The sequence below is a fragment of the Triticum dicoccoides genome, chromosome 4B (genome assembly GCF_002162155.2).
Source record: "Triticum dicoccoides isolate Atlit2015 ecotype Zavitan chromosome 4B, WEW_v2.0, whole genome shotgun sequence".
Classification (NCBI taxonomy): Eukaryota; Viridiplantae; Streptophyta; class Magnoliopsida; order Poales; family Poaceae; genus Triticum; species Triticum dicoccoides.
The window spans coordinates 365,362,271-365,380,355 of record NC_041387.1 but is presented as its reverse complement, the minus strand read 5'-3'; the positions used below and the strand labels follow the sequence as shown (position 1 = coordinate 365,380,355).

Here is an 18,085-nt window from a genome sequence, read left to right as displayed (position 1 = left end):
CAACTTCGCGTACTTCGTTTGTGTTCAACGACCAGACAAAGGCGTCACAGAACCCTACCTTGATAAATAAAGCTTTCATCTTATATTCGCAATATCCAGATTGCAATCTCAGTTTCTTGCTTGTTCTTCGTTTGCTCGCAGAAAACAGACCCTCGTGGTCAGATTGATCGTGCTCCGTCGTGGTCAATAACCTCTCGGAGTTGGTTTAGCGATTGCTAAGGCGCGACGTCCTCGCGCGTTCGTAGTCGGATCGTCAAAGTCGACTTTCACCAAAGCGATATTCATCATCTCATCGAAAGACGGGACACCTTTGCCTCTATCATATGCGGTCGTCGGTGGCGCCTGGTTCCAAATCCGGCGCAAGTTAGTCGAGTCAGCCGATGGTGAGGTGAAGGAGCAGAGTAGGCGACCCGTCGCGATGGGATGAGGCTACAGGGAAGAGGGTCATGTCCCGTGGTGGCCCAGATGCAGCCGCCCCGTGGCGGGCCTCGACGAGCACGGCCTCGATCCGGCCTCAGCCGGAGGACCTCGAGCCAAGGAGTGCGGCCTCGATTGGGACTCGGCATCTGGGGCGACGACGGAGGAGGAGGGGAGCAGCAGCTAGCATCTGGGGCGGCGGCGGCTGGACTCCATGAGCTGGTCGAGGTGCTTCATGTCAAGGAAGCAGCTGACAGTGCAAGGTATAGAAGAGGGAATCTGTGTGATTAGTCTCCTCCTTCCCTTCTCTTCTCACCATCTTCTCTTCTTTGGAGCTAGCTGAGTGATCCACGGCGAGGAAGATGGGGAAGACAGAGCCAACACCGCCGATTCCCACGGACCACTTCAGTTAGGTGCCTTCCATACTTCCTCCTTCAGGATTTTCAATCCAAGCTTAGTTTTGCTTTGAATCTATATATGCTTCTACATGATATTTAGTTTCTGTACTATGCGCTTGACAAAATGACAAGGCCGTGCAGCAGAGCATAAAATGGAGCCGGCAACAGGGATGATGGAATAAACAATGGTGGCTGAACAGTGGAAACCCGAAGCTGGCTGAGAAAGAGGGAGGCAGTGCGTGGCGGAAGAGGGCGTCCATGTGGTATCCGTTTCTGGTCATCTTCAGCTTGCAGGTTGCTGAATTTTCTCCTGTTTTGCTGCTTCTCTTTGATCAGTAGAACAAGTCGCACAGCATGTGTTTGCATAAATGCTTCTCACAGATGAAGGCTTCTATGTGCAGGTGAGCGGTTTAATAAAATTGTAGCCAGTCCATACTACATGCTCCCAGAGGTATTAAAGCACAAGTGTGGCCCTGAAATCGATGTCTGGATTGTAGGAGTTATACTTTACATACTTCTTTGTGGTGTGCAAACATTTTTGGAAGGTACTTACTTTCCTTGATTGGGCAGAATATATGTTGTGAAGAAATTAAAAATCACCTTACAAATTGTTGTGATGTTGTGCAGATTCTGAACAGGGAGTAGCACAAGCAATTATGTGCTCAGTGGTAGATTTCAAAAGAGACCCAATGCCCAGAGTATCTGAGCCTGCTAAAGACTTTGTTCGACAGACGCTGGATCCCAATCCCAATCACACGGTTTACTACAACACACGTACTCGGTGAGCATTAGTGATGTTACCTTTCCCATTGTGTAATAGCATACAGAATGTTTTCTCTCTCTCATAATGGTGAATTCAATCTTACATTGGGGTATGTCTTTTTTATGCCATAGCCATGACCAATTGATAATTAACTTGCAGGGTTTTAATAATTGCATCAGACAATTTCACTATTTATTTTGTGGCATTGTTGATTGCATCAGTAGAACATCCATGGTTACATGATTCTAAAAAGAATCCTGACATTTCTCAATATAATAGGTGGTGTCTGTCGGTAGGATCTCCCTAAACATGTGTCATCAAATCCAACTGCAAGCTACACGACAAGCTATGATTGAATACCATGTACAAGTATGGGGACAGAATCTTCCATGTAGCTACGAAGCTATGCTTTGTTGTATACTGACTTTGTTGCTTGCTGCAGCTGACCTGCTGATTTTGCTGCTGTGCTGGTCAGGGAGTGCGTCCACTGACATACGGACACAAGAGATATTCAGTTATGAGGATTAGGATATTAATGATCGTTCAGTCATTGAGGATTAAAAGAGGCATCAATGCTCCAGTAGAGGTGGTATTGAAGTCGTGGCTGTCAGTAGACCTTTTATTGATGCTAACTACATGGTAAGGAAATAATGCTATATGATTTTCATATTTTGTGCTATGAGATCTTCTGCAACTGAATTCGAAGTTAAAGCATTGAACTCAGTTTTGCAGTAGTTAGTTCAATACTACTTTGTATCAAAATTTCATCAAACCATGTTGCACTGTATTTCGAGCATAGAAGCATTTACTTAACACCTAATTTTACGCAATTAGGTTCCTACTTTTTTCTGTTATTAGGTGCAACGACAAGAATCATCCAGTGTGTGCGTCCTAACTGCTGCCTTGCTGCGTGCGTGTGTTCTTGATTGTTGTGTGCGTGCTCGCTAGGTTACTGCTGGTGCTTTGTCGCTGGGTGTTGGGCTGTTGCTGGCCTGATGTTGATGCTTTGCTATATATATTTGTATGATGCTTGTATCTTCTATGCTTTGTTATATACTGACCTTGTTGCTTGCTTGCTACTGACCTTGTTATATACTGACCTTGTAATACTGACTGAATGATCATTAATTTCCCCAATCCTCATAACCGAATATCTCTCATATCTGTATGTCACTGGACTCACTCCATGGCTAGGATAGCAGTCATTGTGGATTTGAAAGGAGACATCAAGGCAGCAAATGGGGCAGTATTTTGATCTCATTTCATCTGACGCATTGAATATTTGTTGTCTTCTTTACATGCCACCAAGTTCATGTTGCTTTTCTTGTATGATTATTTTGTAGTCTGCTCCACTGTGAACTTAAATGAAGACCTAGGTTGATTTCTAATTTGTGAATGTCATTGAGCTGCTGCTACACACGCTGAAAGATTGGGTTGGTAGACTGATGTACATTTGTTCAGTTCTTCCATTGTTTAGATGATTCAGAATTTGGCTCAGGCCAGTGGATAAAATATGCTTATTTGCATGGTTGCTGGTGTATGTTGGTCATGCATCTAAACTCACTTACTTCCCATGATTTTAGGATGGCTGCTAAGCTTCTCCTTTTGCTGAAAAGTCTATGGGCGAATGTGTTGCTGTGGATAGCTTGCCTGTATGCAGAATCTATCCTTAGATTCTATGAGATGATGCATTGGTGTGGTCAGCCTACCTGTGTGCAGAATCTTTGTTTACATTTTGTCAGAATTTTGCTTTCTTCCTTATTGTTCCCATGGCGGTCTGATCCTGTAGATAAAAATTGTGCGTGTCTACGATCTACTATGTCTGGTGCATGTCTATGTAGTTATCCGATGCATGTCTATGTAGTTATCTGTTTAATAAACTTATACTTAGTTGGGTTGTCTGGAGAGTATAATATGGTTGAATGATTGTTTGCATGATCATATCATCATTTGGGGGATTGGTTTGAGTTCCTCAGGAAATTTAATTGTTCTGCCATAAAACTTCACTGTGAAAATTTTAATTTCCAAGTTGACGTTCGGTCATATACAGGAAAAACTCACATTTATTTGTATCTCAACTTTATTGGTTTATTTAACTATGTATATTATAAGATTGGAGATGGAAAAACTTTTGGTTTTGAATGTGTCTTCTGTATTTAGCAAACTGTTGCTATTCTTGCAGTCTATGAGAGCTAAATTTACAGGGCGAGACTAGATCCCATCTGTTTGGATTCATCGTGTGCATTGGAGCCACTGCTGCAAGAGCGTTGAACACTGTGTTGCAAGTAATTCTTCTGTCGTCCGAGGGGTAATCATTTTTTCTCTGCATTTGTGTGGATGACAGATTATGAACGGATGCTCTATACAATCCATGAGCAAAATATGTAGATAAAATATAGAAGCTTCTAGGATTTGTCTTTTTTGGTATATATACCGGGTGTTGTGTATATACTTCTAGGCTGTGGTATTTAGGTATATCTTGGCTTTTCCCTCTAAAAAAGGTAGATCCTGACTTTTGACTACTTTGTTGTCTTGTAGGGAGAAACTTAATTCTATGAACCTGCTCTTGTACATGGCTCCAATTGTTCTCATTCTCTTGCTTCCTGCTACCCTCTTTATGGAGGATAATGTTGTTGGCGTTACAACAGAACTGGTCAAAAAGGATTTCACTATTGTTTGGTTGCTGTTGTTCAACTCTTGCTTGTAATATCCTGTCAATTTCACCAATTTCTTGGTGACGAAACATACTAGCGCATTGGCACTACATGTACGCCATGCTTTCTCACTGTTAATTAAATTCATTCTCATGCATAAGTTACTGGAGCATAGTTTAGCAGGTTGTGCAAGAGGTTCTACCACCTTGTATTCCCTCCGTCCGAAAAAGCTTGTCTCTCAAATGGATGTATCTAGCATCAAGTTAGTGCTAGATACATCCATTTGAAGAACAAGCTTCGGACAAGTTTTTTTCAGACAGAGGGAGTAGATTTGATTTAAAAATGTAGTAAAATGATCTATAATCATCAGTTCATGACAATGTATATAACTCACATCTGCAGCAGAATATGGCTTTTAATTAATGTAATGTACCTTTGGAGGTAACATAGAGAATAGGGTTATAATATTTGTTCCAAATATGATGTAGACTACTTTTTGGATTATAATATTTGTTCCAAATATGGGTGGATGGCTGTTTTTTTTTCATCTGTGTCAACCCCGGTCAGTTGCTGAGCTTACAAATATGCTTACTGCCACTATCTCTTTTTACTAGAAATGCTTATCACAATTCTTTATTTATTTTTCATAAGTCCTATGGGGCACACAATTTTAGGTTTTTTTGACATTTTGTTATCTCGGCTTGTTCCACAATTAAGTGGAGTAATACCTGATTTTTTTAATAATGGTATAACATGAATATGCCCTTGTTAATAGTATTGGCATCTGTGCCAAGTAAGCCCATAACTAAATTTAGCTGCGTGCGTGATACACTTGAAGAATCTTATGGATTTGTTACCATATGTGCTTGCCCGCAACTAAACCATGAATTTTATTATTCAATACACATTTTGATTCAGTAGGTCTCTGCGCCATTTGGCGATGACACTCTTGCTCTAAAAAAAGGCTCTGTACTCAGTTTTATTCCATAGGTTCTAGGAGACCCTTTGTGTAAACGATAGGTCGCAAAAACGTTGTATATTTTGTGACATAGGGAGAAACTTTATCACCAACTAAAGGCTTTGATATGCAAATAATTCTCTGTTCAAAGTCAAGATCATATATGCCTAAGTTGAGAAAATAGTGGCTTTAAGTTCTTCGTTTAAATTGGGCTTTCGCTCCACTTTGTTTCAAGTTCTCAACTGTTTGAATACGGAGAAGATAATTACAACCATTTTTTCTCCCGCCTTATTACATCTTGATATTAGACGGCTGAAAATGACATTACATATTTTGAAAGAATTGTTCTTATCTTTACGCATTACAAAGATACAAACAATTGCTACATTGGAAAATATTATTTTTCCAGATTTCTCTGGGTTTGACCTGGGACCTTGTGTCATTTGGCGCAACGGATAATTTTGTTCACGGTACTTGCTTATGACGTTTAAGTTGGCATACATGCCTGCCCATGAACAAGTCTTTTTTTGCGGGAACCGTGAACAAGTCTATTGATACATGTTCTTTTTTCAAAGCACACGTGTTAGTGAGTCTCAGCGCTATTTGCGAACATGATTTCAAATGGGTTTCTACAAACATGGTAGCAAGTAGTTTGTGCTACAAAATTGAAATGTGTGTATACATCTCATTATGGATAACAATCCACCATGTTTCTTATTAAAGGGCATTAAACCATGGATACTTTTTTTCATTGTGCACATGGATTTAGTGTGCCTCCACGTCATTTGGCACAATGGGTCCATGATAACCATATTGTCAACTAAAACAATGCTTCCTTAACTGGTGCACGTGTTATACATTTATACATTTTTTTTCAAACTTGGATTTTGCAGCTTGATAATCATATTTGCAATATAGCATGGTTAAAAAAATGAGCTTTCTACTACCGATGTCGAATAGGTCCTTGCAAAGTGAAACTATTTTCATCGACAATATGTCTTTAGCGGGTCTCTGCGCCATTTGGCGCAACGGGTCAACTAGTTTAAATTATTTATAAGCCCTTTATGTGGTGTCGCTCAGACGCCCGACTGTGGCATGCTTGCTATTTAAATTATTTGTAAGCCCTTTGTATGGTGTCGCACAGATGCCCGACTGTGGCATGCTTGTTATTTGTCTTATTTATAAGCCCTTTATGTGGTGTCGCTCAGACGCCCGACTGAGACATGCTTTATATTATTATCCTTTCGAGGCGTCGCTTCAGACACCCGATCGGTGCATTCTATCCCTACTCTCTGATCGCATATTCATGTTTTATATAAACAACCCGCTTGCATGAATCATGGATTTTTATTTCGTGACTGACATTGTGATCATAGAATATTTCGGAGCATGATTATCATTTGTTATATTATACCAGTGTTCATAATGTTTGCGAGTACATTCAAAGTACTAACTGGCTTGTCCCTGACTATTGTCTTGGCCAGATTTCTTGCATGGAGAGGAGCGTCGCGATGACACCCCCGGAACCTACGCAATGATGAAAGCAGCCTCGCGAAGATATGAGTTATCCTGGTCAGTTGTTCCTGTGGGAAATGGAGTCCCATGGCCACTGATGAACCACAAACCGCTTTCGCCATCTACTACTAGAAACCATTTGTTGTACTCTTAGGCCAGAATGGTCTTATACTACATATTTTGCATTTTGCTTGGAGTTTCTGTATCAAGTTGGTGTATCATCAGCTAACAGTAATCCTGGGGCTGGTGAGCACAAGGACCATTTTCTGGGAAATAATATCTCGAAAATCCGGTCGCTACAACCTTGGTATCAGAGCCAGGCTGACCATTGGCTAATCCTATCTTAGCCAGGTCAATAAACCTAGACTAACCATTCCACCAGACCTTAACCTAGCCCCGGCCAAGCTTCTTGTGTAAGATAGACACACAGTTATCTCGACACCTTTTTGGCAGTCAGTGCCCAACCTATCAGCTTAGCCTGTCAATCACGCGCTAGTGACCGACACCTAAATTGTCTCATTCACAAGCGTGCGAAGGAAGACTCCGTTCCCTTTTTCTATAAAAAGGGCACGCTAGCCTCAACCCAGCACAACACAACCTCTTCCCCAAACCGAGCTATAATGCCTGGCCCTATTGTGCACAATGAGACCACAACAATTAACCTTGGAGGTTTTGTGACCGTGCTAGCAAACCTCACCCGCCGTGCCTTTGCATTAGAAGAACCCCCAGAATATGTTGTGTACCAAGGACCCATGAGCGGTGAGAACCGTCAATTCTGGGCCACCATGCACGTCTATGGTAGGGGCCTATCGCCAGAACGCCCCTATAGGTTCACCAGAAGGACAACTTCCTTTGAGCCACAAGCCATCCAACTAGATGCTCGAGAGGCTATAGTTCAACTCCGGCACTTGTCGCCCAGAGTTAACTGTCGCTCGTTCTACTATTACCCCAGCCGTGACGGGTATGGTAGGCCACCCAGGTTACCAACGGAGATCATGAGACGGATCCTGCATTGTTGCATCTGGTGCGCTATGTAAGTGCACTAGAGGAACTGTTCGATCAAATCACCCTTGATTTGATCGCAGCTCGTGGAGAACTGGTTCGCTGAGCCCCGGCGAGAGGAGAAGATGAGCCCGACGCCGACAACCCAGTCGTGCTGTTCGGACAACTGATCGAGTCCTTGAGGTCAGCCCCAGCCATCGACCAAGATGCGTTGGTGTCCCCAGAAGTGCTTCATCGCCTTTTTGGAACACGCTCCAACGGGATTGTGGCCAACAATCCCCGGGATGGTCATCATCGCTACCCCGACCCTGCAGCCCCTCAACCCCCTCCAGCTAATCCCGATGGTGAAACCCATGGAGAAGCCTCGACGTCCACAAGGCACGCCCGCTTAGATATAAATGAGGTAGACTAAGTCACTCGAGTAGTACCGAGTCTCAGTATGTCCACGCCCTATAATAGTGTGATCTTGTAAATAAACGCATCCTGCTTGTGTGCCTCGGTTTTGAATAGTAGCCTGGCATAAATATGTTAGCGTGCGGTTGCATTTTTTTTTCGGGCACAGCTACCACAAGCACCCCGACGACACCCACAGTAATACGTCACTTTTGTGAGATATGTGTATCTGTAGCATTGACCCTGATCCCATAGAGCAGATTCGACAAACTAGTTACCCTTCACCATAGTAAATAACCCGGCCCCAATGCTATATAAAAGGCCAACTCGTGACCTTGCCAAGTATCCCTCACCTTGTGCAGAACTCTCACAGCCATTTCTTTGCCATGCTAAGCCCTAGTATTTATCTGAGAACTCCAGATGCAACTCCAGGTAGCTTTGTTAAAATATTGTGGGACTTTACCTGCAGTACCATGAGTGCTATCCACCCACCCCAGTACGAGTTGCTCAAATAGAGGATCACCTCATCCACCTCGAAATATTGGGTAGTGGTGCACATCCCTCCCGCAAACCCAAACCAAGACCCAACGCAAGTCTCCTTCGTGGGAAAATCTATGCCGACTCCGCAAATGGCCATAGAAGTTGTTGCGTGCGAAGCACTTGCTCGCCTTCGATTCGCGGTACCGATGCCAGCGAAGGAGGGTATTATTACTTCCAGAGTCGTGCAGCACCCGGACAAGTAGCATCTTTTCCCAGTGGACGAATCGAGAGAGACCCAGTACTGGCCAACCTTGCCCAGTATGTCATCGCTCAAGAGCGTTTGACCCAACGAGTGATGGGTTATCTCCAGAGCCTCGCTGATTTAAACCCTCAGATCGCCATCGGCAGACCACTGAGGCCCGACCAGGAGAGAAGCGTTCATCGACTCGTCAATCCGCTTCCCCCGATAGAAGAAGAGTGTGCCCCAATCCCAGAGACGTTTTCTCAGGACCCTGTCCATTTACCGTTCTCGTTGTAGACGTCACTGCTATGTTTATTGTCCCAGCATTTATTTATGTGTTGCAACTTATGCGTGGTATTCTAAATTTGTGCGATGAATCAAATTTTTGGTTTCAATTAATGAGTGCGGTTTTTACTGCGGTTAATTTTTATTAACTGTTTTCACTCTCGGTAAATCCTGACGTGAGATTTTTCCCTGAGTTGTTGTAGCGTCTATCTCTTCACGACATAGACGTTTATTCACGCAGCACCACAACAGCAGACGCACCACCACAACCACTCGACCACATGCACTAATTGCAAATGCCCGTACACATTTTGCACCTAACTGGTCACCTCCCTAGCACACACAGCCTCTGAAGGAGAGATTAGTGGGCGTTTGTTCGGATGCAAGTTGCCTCGAGCACACTGGCAACAGTTAGCACCCGACACCGCACTTAATCCACATGATCACCGCCACCGCGGAGAGCTAACACTCGAGCGGGAGCATCACGACGGTCATCGAGGATCATCACGCACAAGAGCACGGAGAACCCCAGCAATGCCGCCAACCCTCCACACATCAGGATCACGTACCAGTCTGGCATCACCTCCGCCATTACAGCCTCGTTTCGAGCTCCTGCAAACAGAAATGGAGGAGAAGGAAGGAGAAGGAGAAGCGAGGCCAGGTGTGAGGAAGAAGAAAGGAGCACCTCGGTCGTTTTATAGCTCGAGATCAGTGTACGGTGGGCGAAGTCCACCAGCACCGCTCGTCGCTCGATCGTCGGTGTTCGGAGGCGAATCCGCGAGCAGTGCCGACAGCGCACTTTCCCGCGAGGTGAGTGCACGCTGCACCAGCAGCTAGCACGCCGCGCACTACCGCAGTACGGCCTAGATGCCCTACGCGCTAAACGTCGTCGGTGGAGAAAGCGCGGGAAAGCGCGCGAGAGAGAAGAAGAAGAGAGAGCCAGAGGTAGAAGAAGAGACTGACAGTGGACCCTGGGTCCACCTGTCAGCCAGAGAAAGCACTGTGCTCTCATGTACGACCAACGTATTTTAGTAATTTAGAAGTTTATTCTAGATTTACTGTAACCAAAAGTAGAAATTTCCCGTAGATTTTTCTACGCAACACCAGTATGCCACACTGTAGCGTTACACCACAAATTTGCCAACTTACTGTAGCCACGTTTAAATTACATGAGTAGAATGGTTATTTTTGTATTACTTTGTGATGGTAGGAGTAATATTTTTCAAAACAACCCTTAGAAAATCTCGAGGACGAGATTTTTCTTAAGGGGGGTAGTGTTGTAACACCCCAAAAATTTAACCATGATTTATCAATTAAAATTTTGCCTTGGTAAATTAAATTTTTTACTTTCTGGATTTTCTTTTAATTTAGAATCACTCTTTTCTACTGAATTGTGAAGTTTTCACCCCAAGTGAAAACTTTTCAAAAATATTGTTGGACTTATATACCCTCTCAAGTAACATTTCTTTTATCAGTGGATTTATTTATATGATTATTTTCCCTGAGCTTTATTTCTTTTAAAAATGATTGTCATAAGCTTTAGAGCCTCTTTTGCACTACAACCCTTTCAAATACTTCTTTAAAATCCCCACCAAAATTTGGGGATGTCATGTGATGTTTCCACACCACTTTTATGCAAAAATATCTTTTAGTCATTTGGAGATTTTGAGCCCTACACCAAATTTTCAAATCTGGTCCAGTTTGCAATTTTGCATTACAACCTATTTAAATATTTCTTTAAAACTTCCACCAAAATTAGGGGATGTTAGTAGTAATGTATAATTCAACTTTATGCAAAAACCCACTGGTGTTCTTTGAAAATTGTGAGCAAATCATCCTCTTTTGCTCTCTGGTCCAGTTGGGTGTTTTCTACTGCAACCCTATTTTGTTTTGCTCTAGTGCCTATGATCTTTCTCCTGCTTATAAACCACCCTACAAAATCCTTAAGTCCAGGAGAGTGGACCCATTGGAGTATTTTTGGTCCATGCAATGATAGCCTTTAGTTTCTGTCCAGATTTGGTTTTCTCAAAAACTTGCACTAACAAGTTTCTGGTTTTGCCCAAACAACCTTGCCATCATCACTTGTACCTAAAGAGACTATGATCTGGAGTTTTTGGCCACCCCAAGAGATGCCTAGATGACCATAGCATTCTGTCAAACACCTTAAGTGCATGAACAGAATTGGCATAAAACCTAGTTTACATTTTTGAACCTGCTTGCTTTGCCGTAACAGCATGTCTCATGGCTCTACCTTAGTCCATAACCCCACCCTGCTAAACCTCATGTGGATTAGAACCACCTGGCAGGCATTGGCATTTTGCCGAGCACCTCGCGTGCGTGCTCTGGGCGCGTCCAGAGCGCGCGTTTTGCACGTGGGTGCGCCCGAGTCGCCGCGTCTCGCTGTCGTCCTCCCCGCGCCCGTTCTGGTCCCTTGGCCACTCGCAGCCAACACGCCCAACCCCTCCCTCACCGTAGAGCCGACCTGGCCCCCTACAGCGCCACCACCGCAAGCCGCTGACGGCCGCAGTAGGCCTCTGCCATGGACGACACCGCCCGAGCCACTCTAGCCTGCCAGCTACCCCTGGTACAGTTCGAGCTCATCCATTCACCCCTCCAAGCCGCCCTCTGCATCGCCATGTTGCATGCGGCCACAGTAGCAGCTCACCGATGATCTTATCCCCGGCCGCTGCGGAACTAACTCAGATACGCTATAAAAGGGCCCCCCGAGCTCATCCAGTCCATGAGGCAACCTCAAGCCATCCCCCTAGGGCTCCCTTAGCCGGCAATCAATGGAGGAAGGCCGTCTTCCCCATCTCCGGTCAGTTTGGCCACCGCCACACTCTGGTGCCGTGCGTCGCAAGTAGAGCCTCCCCTGCCCTTCCAATGCCACCGTCCGACTCCCCTCGACCGTGCGGAGCCACCCAACGCCTAAGCCTCGACCGGAAGCCACCGTAGCCCAAACCCCCAATTGCTCCCGAAACGTCCTCCGCCGCGAAGCTCGCCGCCGGCGACTCCCTGCGTCCCCGCCAGCCTTTCGACCACTGGGAGGACCACCCTGGACTGGCGGATACATCCCCGCCCTCGGAACCCCGTGGGGAGCCGCGGTTCGTCGACAGCGATCGCTGGAACCCCGCTACCGCTCGGACAGAGGAGAAGGGAGGCGCGGGCAACTGGTCAAACCTAACCAGTGGGCCCAAGGGACCCACTGTTAGTGACCCATGACCCAATCCACGCTGGCATAAGTGAAAGCGTAAAACCCAGAGTATGCTTCCTCCCCAAAACGTTTTTCTTTTTCTGTTTTATTTAAAAACAGGATTTTCACTAAACTTTGACTAGCTGTAACTTTTTTAATATAAGACAAAATGACTTGATTCTTTTTCTGTTGTTTCTCAAATTCTGTCTAGTTTATTTTCATGTTTATTTGAAAATTTTCCAAACAACTTTTTATACTGTTTTGAAACTATGTGTTAATTTGAATTTTCTCAAAATAGGATTTTTGAAGAAGGAAGCAACTTTCAAAAAATGCACCCCACTTGCATACTCTTGAAGGCAAGCATTCTGGACCCTGGCATAATATTCTTGTGTGTTGTTTGATACAGTTACAACACCACCTTAACACGAAGTGTTCGTTATTTTATGTGATGATATGATCATACTCATGAGTGCATAATGAATGTTCCTTGCTGTTGGAATTTGATATGCTTGTGATAGTAATCACCCTCGTATGCCTTTCATGCCTATGGGTAGGAATCCGGGAAATCCTCTGTCTTGGGTAGACACGAGCTTGTCTCCAGTCTTTGTCGAGACGGTTGTGTCCGGTATGGCATAGTGAGGTATGATGAGTGGTGATTTGGTCTGTCGGTTGAAACATATTTGTTGTGCTAATCATGCAGCGAATACTTAAACCTCCTTAGTCGGCCATAGATTGAGTCTTGTTCCAGTAACCCCCATACTAGTGTCGTACTACCACTTGTCCCTGCCATAGGTAGGGTACAGTTTAGTAAGTTGTCAACCCCTTCCTAGCACACACCGTACAGAGAGGCCATGTTGGAAGATACCGGCTGCATCTGGTAGGCATGCCACCTGGTCCGGGGGCATGGGTGTTTCCGGTTGTAGCCGAGGGGGTAGCTCCCCTAGTTTGCGCGCGTTATAAATTTTGTGATCCCATGCTAGTCGAGGTTGTAGCCTCCCCACTTAGAGTTTGCTTAACGAGTGTCGTGGGTGATTCCAGACACCAGTAAGTCAGACTGGTGTGTGCGGTCAGGTGTGTTTTCAAGTAAAAGGCCGTAGACGAAATTAGTCCTGATGGACTAACGAAAATCCGTTACTCGTGGGTAAAGCGTACACCCTCTGCAGAGATTATATCTATTCAAATAGCCGTGTCCATGGTTAAGGACTACAGTCTGGGATGGGTCAAGTGTCGGTCTTAGTGTCGGTCTTCGGAGGAAAAATTGCTAAACCAAAACATGGATTATGACTTGTGACTCATGATGATTATGATTACTGTTATTGTGGACTAACCATTTACATTATTTGAACTATTGAGTATCCCTGGGACGGTTCTACCTCCTGGATATTCACTATGATTATCCTCTTATAAGCCCTTTATGTGGTGTCGCTCAGACGCTCGACTGTGGCATGCTTGTCATTTAAATTATTTACAAGCCCTTTATGTGGTGTCGCTCAGACGCCCGACTGTTGCATGCTTGCTATTTAAATTATTTATAAGCCCTTTATGTGGTGTCGCTCAGACGCCCGACTGTGGCATGCTTGTCATTTAAATTATTTATAAGTCCTTTATGTGGTGTCGCTCAGACGCCCGACTGTGGCATGCTTGCTATTTAAATTATTTATAAGCCCTTTATGTGGTGTCGCATAGATGCCCGATTGTGGCATGCATGTTATTTCTCTTATTTGTAAGCCCTTTATGTGGTGTCGCTCAGACCCCCGACTGAGGCATGCTTTATATTATTATCCTTTCGAGGCATCGCTTCAGACACCCGATCGGTGCATTCTATCCCTACTCTCTGATCGCATATTCATGTTTTATATAAACAACCCGCTTGCATGCATCATGGATTTGTATTTCGTGACTAACGTTGTGATCATAGAATATTTGGGAGCATGATTATCATTTGTTATATTATACCGGTGTTCATAATGTTTGCGAGTACATTCAAAGTACTCACTGGCTTGTCCCTGGCTATTGTCTTGGCCAGATTTCTTGCATGGAGAGGAGCGTTGCGATGACACCTCCAGAACCTACGCAATGATGAAAGCAGCCTCGCGAAGATAGGAGTTATCCTGGTTAGTTGTTCCTGTGGGAAATGGAGTCCCATGGCCACTGATGAACCACAAACCACTTCCGTCATCTACTACTAGAAACCATTTGTTGTACTCATAGGCCAGAATGGTCTTGTACTACATATTTTGCATTTTGCTTGGAATTTCTGTATCAAGTTGGTGTCTCATCAGCTAACAGTAATCCTAGGGATGGTGAGCACAAGGACCATCTTCTGGGAAATAATATCCCGAAAATCCGGTCGCTACAACTATTGTAATGTGAAAGGACAGGACTACTAGGAGCGAACTACCGTAATGTTAAAGGACGGCTGGGGACGAGTAGGAGCGGACTGCTAACGGTTTTCCAATTGTAAAAATGCTGAGTGGGGCGCGCAAACGGCAGGGCTTCCATGCTACCATGATACGGGCTTCCAAGAGCCCTTGGATCTGCGAGCGAACGGTTGCATGGCGTTATTCTAGACCTATGGGTGAATATCCTATCCTGGAGGGTTATTCTGCAAATTTTCAGCAACTTAGCATGCGACCGTTCGATCTCAGATCCAAGGGCTGTCAGCAGCCCGTATCATGGTCGCGCCTACCACGGCCGTCGCCTCGCTCGCGTGGTCGCGCCCTTGGAGATTTCAGACAGCTATAAATGAGCATTTTTTTTGGCCTAGTTCACATGCATGAAACTACTCCCTCCGTCCAGGTGCGTTAGGCTGTTTGATGTTGGCATGTCATACATAGTCATCACTTAGTCACTCATACAACAAGGTTTGCTGTAAGGTTGGCCATAAGAGTAATCTTTTTTACTTCTCTCTATCTCTTTCTTCGTAATCCCTCTGTTTCAGTTTACAAGTCCTGCACGTATACCTAGGTTGTCAATTTTATCACCGTAATATAAACTATATGACACAAAAATTATACTACTTGAAAATAGAACGTCTGGAATTAATAATGGTGTGTTTTTTGTGATACTGTATATCACTTCTATTAGGTTGGTCAAATTGACGACCTAGGGGTATGCGCACGCCTTGTAAACTGAGAGAGAGGGAGTAGTATTTATTGCGTTTGCCAAAAGTAGTATACAGTACTTGGCACCTGTATACCATGGAGCTGGTCAGGAATTGGGAGACTCACGCCGGTCGTAGCGTCACAGTTAAAATGATAATGACAAGTCAAATCACAGGGCCCCACCTATCGAGCAGTAACTCGATGTCAAATCACACAACCCTACGTTTGCAGCAGCCTACTCCCTCATCTACTCGCCTCTAGGTAGTATTGCCCTGCCTACTGCGCGGGAAAAGACCCACCCTCGACTTTTAAATATAATTTTGTATACATGGATTGCGCCATGGAGCAAAGCCTCAAAAAAACGTCGGTACACATGTATACATCACACCAGTCGCGTTCGCGTCGCACCCCATACGGTCGGTCGGTCTGGCACGCCGCTCTTCGATAATATAATTTTTTATCCATGTTATATGTTGCAAAAATAATATAATTTGAAAGTACATTCAGATACGAACCAAACGATACAATTTTTGGTGACATGCATTCATATTTTGCTTCAAATACAGTACATGGTCAAACTTTGACCCAAAATACGCAAAACAAAAATACTTCCAAGACTAACGCCGCTCCTCTCCTCTTAAACCACCACCGCTCCTCTCTTGTTCGAATTCAAATCCAGCGCCGCTCCTCTCCTCTTCCATTTCAAAAACACCGCTACAACTCTCCTGTTCCAATCCAAAACCAGCACCACCCCTCTCCTCTTCCATTTCAAAACCACCATCGCTCCTCTCCCGTTCTAGTCCAAAACCAGCGCCGCTCGTCTCCTCTTCCATTCAAAAACCACAGCCATCGAGTGAAGGTGTTGCGGAGAAGTAGACCGATGTTGGAGTACAACCGATACGTGTGGCTCGCTGGCGGCGACCCTGTGAAGCTAGCTAGGATGTTGGATATATAGTCTTGGTTTGACAACCCGGAGCAATTAGCGGCGACGGCAAAAGCGATGGCCAAATATCTGGAAATAAGCGAAAAGGAGGCGATACACCGGCATGGAGTCGCGCTGGAGTCCATAGAGTTGCTCCTCTGGGCCATGGAGCAAACAGATTCACCAGATCCGATCATGTGGCTGCGGTGGTGGGAGTATTGATCGAAGATGGAGCATCCACCCGAGATTGAAGGATCGAGCATCTACACAGTGTTGTTTGTCAGTGTGTCGTGGCAGAGCGAGCCGGTGGAGTCTCTGTCGATCGAACCCAACTGCAAGAGGAGAAAAACTATTGGCGCGATGATGCTTCCCCGCCATCCTCTCCCTTGTCATTCACCTCGTCCCACGGGGTAGCTGTTTGCCCCCAAATAGTATGAGGAGGAGCATAGGGTTGTCAATATTGGCAGGTTATGTTTTGTCTTTCAGATTTGAGAGTACTTTTAGATATGAATGTCTTTTGAATTTCAGATTTGCAGTATTGAGCATATGAAGTATTTTATGAAATCTAGAGATCTATTTTTTGCACTTAAAGAAATGTAGTTTCATATAGAAGTACGAACAATCTGATTCTCAGAGAAGAAATTGCAAGTTTCAGTTTTAGATAAGAAACTGCAAGTTTCAGAGGCAGAGCATTTATATTAACACGCCCTTTTAAAACATGGATAGCATCATTTTGGAAGTTTTATTCATGGTCGAAAATGGAAGTACCAGCCAGCTAACATCATGCTGATTAACATTCATGCATAGCACATCTTCATATGATGCACAGTAAAAAATATATGCTATTTTCAAAATGCCCACACAATGTCGAGTGTGCGAAAAATAGAGAAAACCTGGGACGAAGTTTTGGCAAGTTTTGGGCGTGGTGTGTGTAGATGACAATGGGGACCCACATTTCAAGAATGGCAAAGGCAAAAAATAGTCCAGCAGGTTGTGAATTGTTAGGAGGAGCTTAGGGTTGTCAGTATTTGCAGGTTGTGAATTGTGTTTTGTGTTGTGTATTTTGAGAATACTTTCAGATATGAATGTCTTTTGAATTTTAGATTTGCAGTATTGAGCATATGAAGTATTTTATGAATTCTAGAGATCTCTTTTTAGCACTTAAAAACATGTAGTTTCATATTAAAGTGCAGACAATGTGATTCTCAGAGAAGAAACTGTAAGTTTCAGTTTCAGATAAGAAATTGCGAGTTTCATAGGCAGAGCATTTATATTAACACACCCTTTTCAAACAGGGATAACATCATGTTGGAAGTTTTATTTATGGTCGAAAATGGAACTATCAGCCAGTTAACATCATGCTTGTTAGCATTCATGCATAGCACATCCTCATATGATGCATAGTCTAAAAGATATGCTATTTTCAAAATGCCCACATAATGTCGAGTGTGCGAAAAATAGAGAAAACCAGGGACGAGGTTTTCGCAAGTGTTGGACATGGTATGCATAGATGACAATGGGGACCCACATGTCAAGAATGGCAGAGGTAAAAAATTTGGAGATATTTTCACTACATCAGGTGGAATCGAACCCAGGCGGACTAGCGGTCGTGTAGTGTCACTTGACCACTGGGCTAGTTCAGTTGTTTCGGTACAGGTAAGGCACATCATCTACTATTGTTGTAGCATGCCTTCCCCGGCTCCGGTGGTTCGCTATCGTCCTCTGCCTTTGTGCGTCACCGCGGCGCCGCTGTCTACAGT

General features: G+C 44.3%; 1 long non-coding RNA gene across 17 annotated transcripts; it reads left to right on the top strand.

Annotated features, from left to right (window-relative positions):
* Positions 1–299: 299 nt before the first annotated feature.
* On the top strand, positions 300–14,479 carry LOC119296171. 17 transcript variants are annotated; one of them, XR_005144977.1, is made up of 11 exons: positions 305–680; positions 757–830; positions 957–1,109; positions 1,217–1,360; positions 1,443–1,596; positions 1,858–1,947; positions 2,021–2,217; positions 2,773–3,011; positions 3,162–3,272; positions 3,783–3,886; positions 4,117–4,455. It is a non-coding gene; the product is annotated as an uncharacterized LOC119296171 (long non-coding RNA). The 17 variants fall into 17 exon arrangements; XR_005144971.1 differs by having other exon boundaries at positions 302–680; positions 3,162–3,886; XR_005144968.1 differs by adding an exon at positions 14,326–14,479 and having other exon boundaries at positions 304–680; positions 2,773–3,886; positions 4,117–4,345.
* Positions 14,480–18,085: the final 3,606 nt, after the last annotated feature.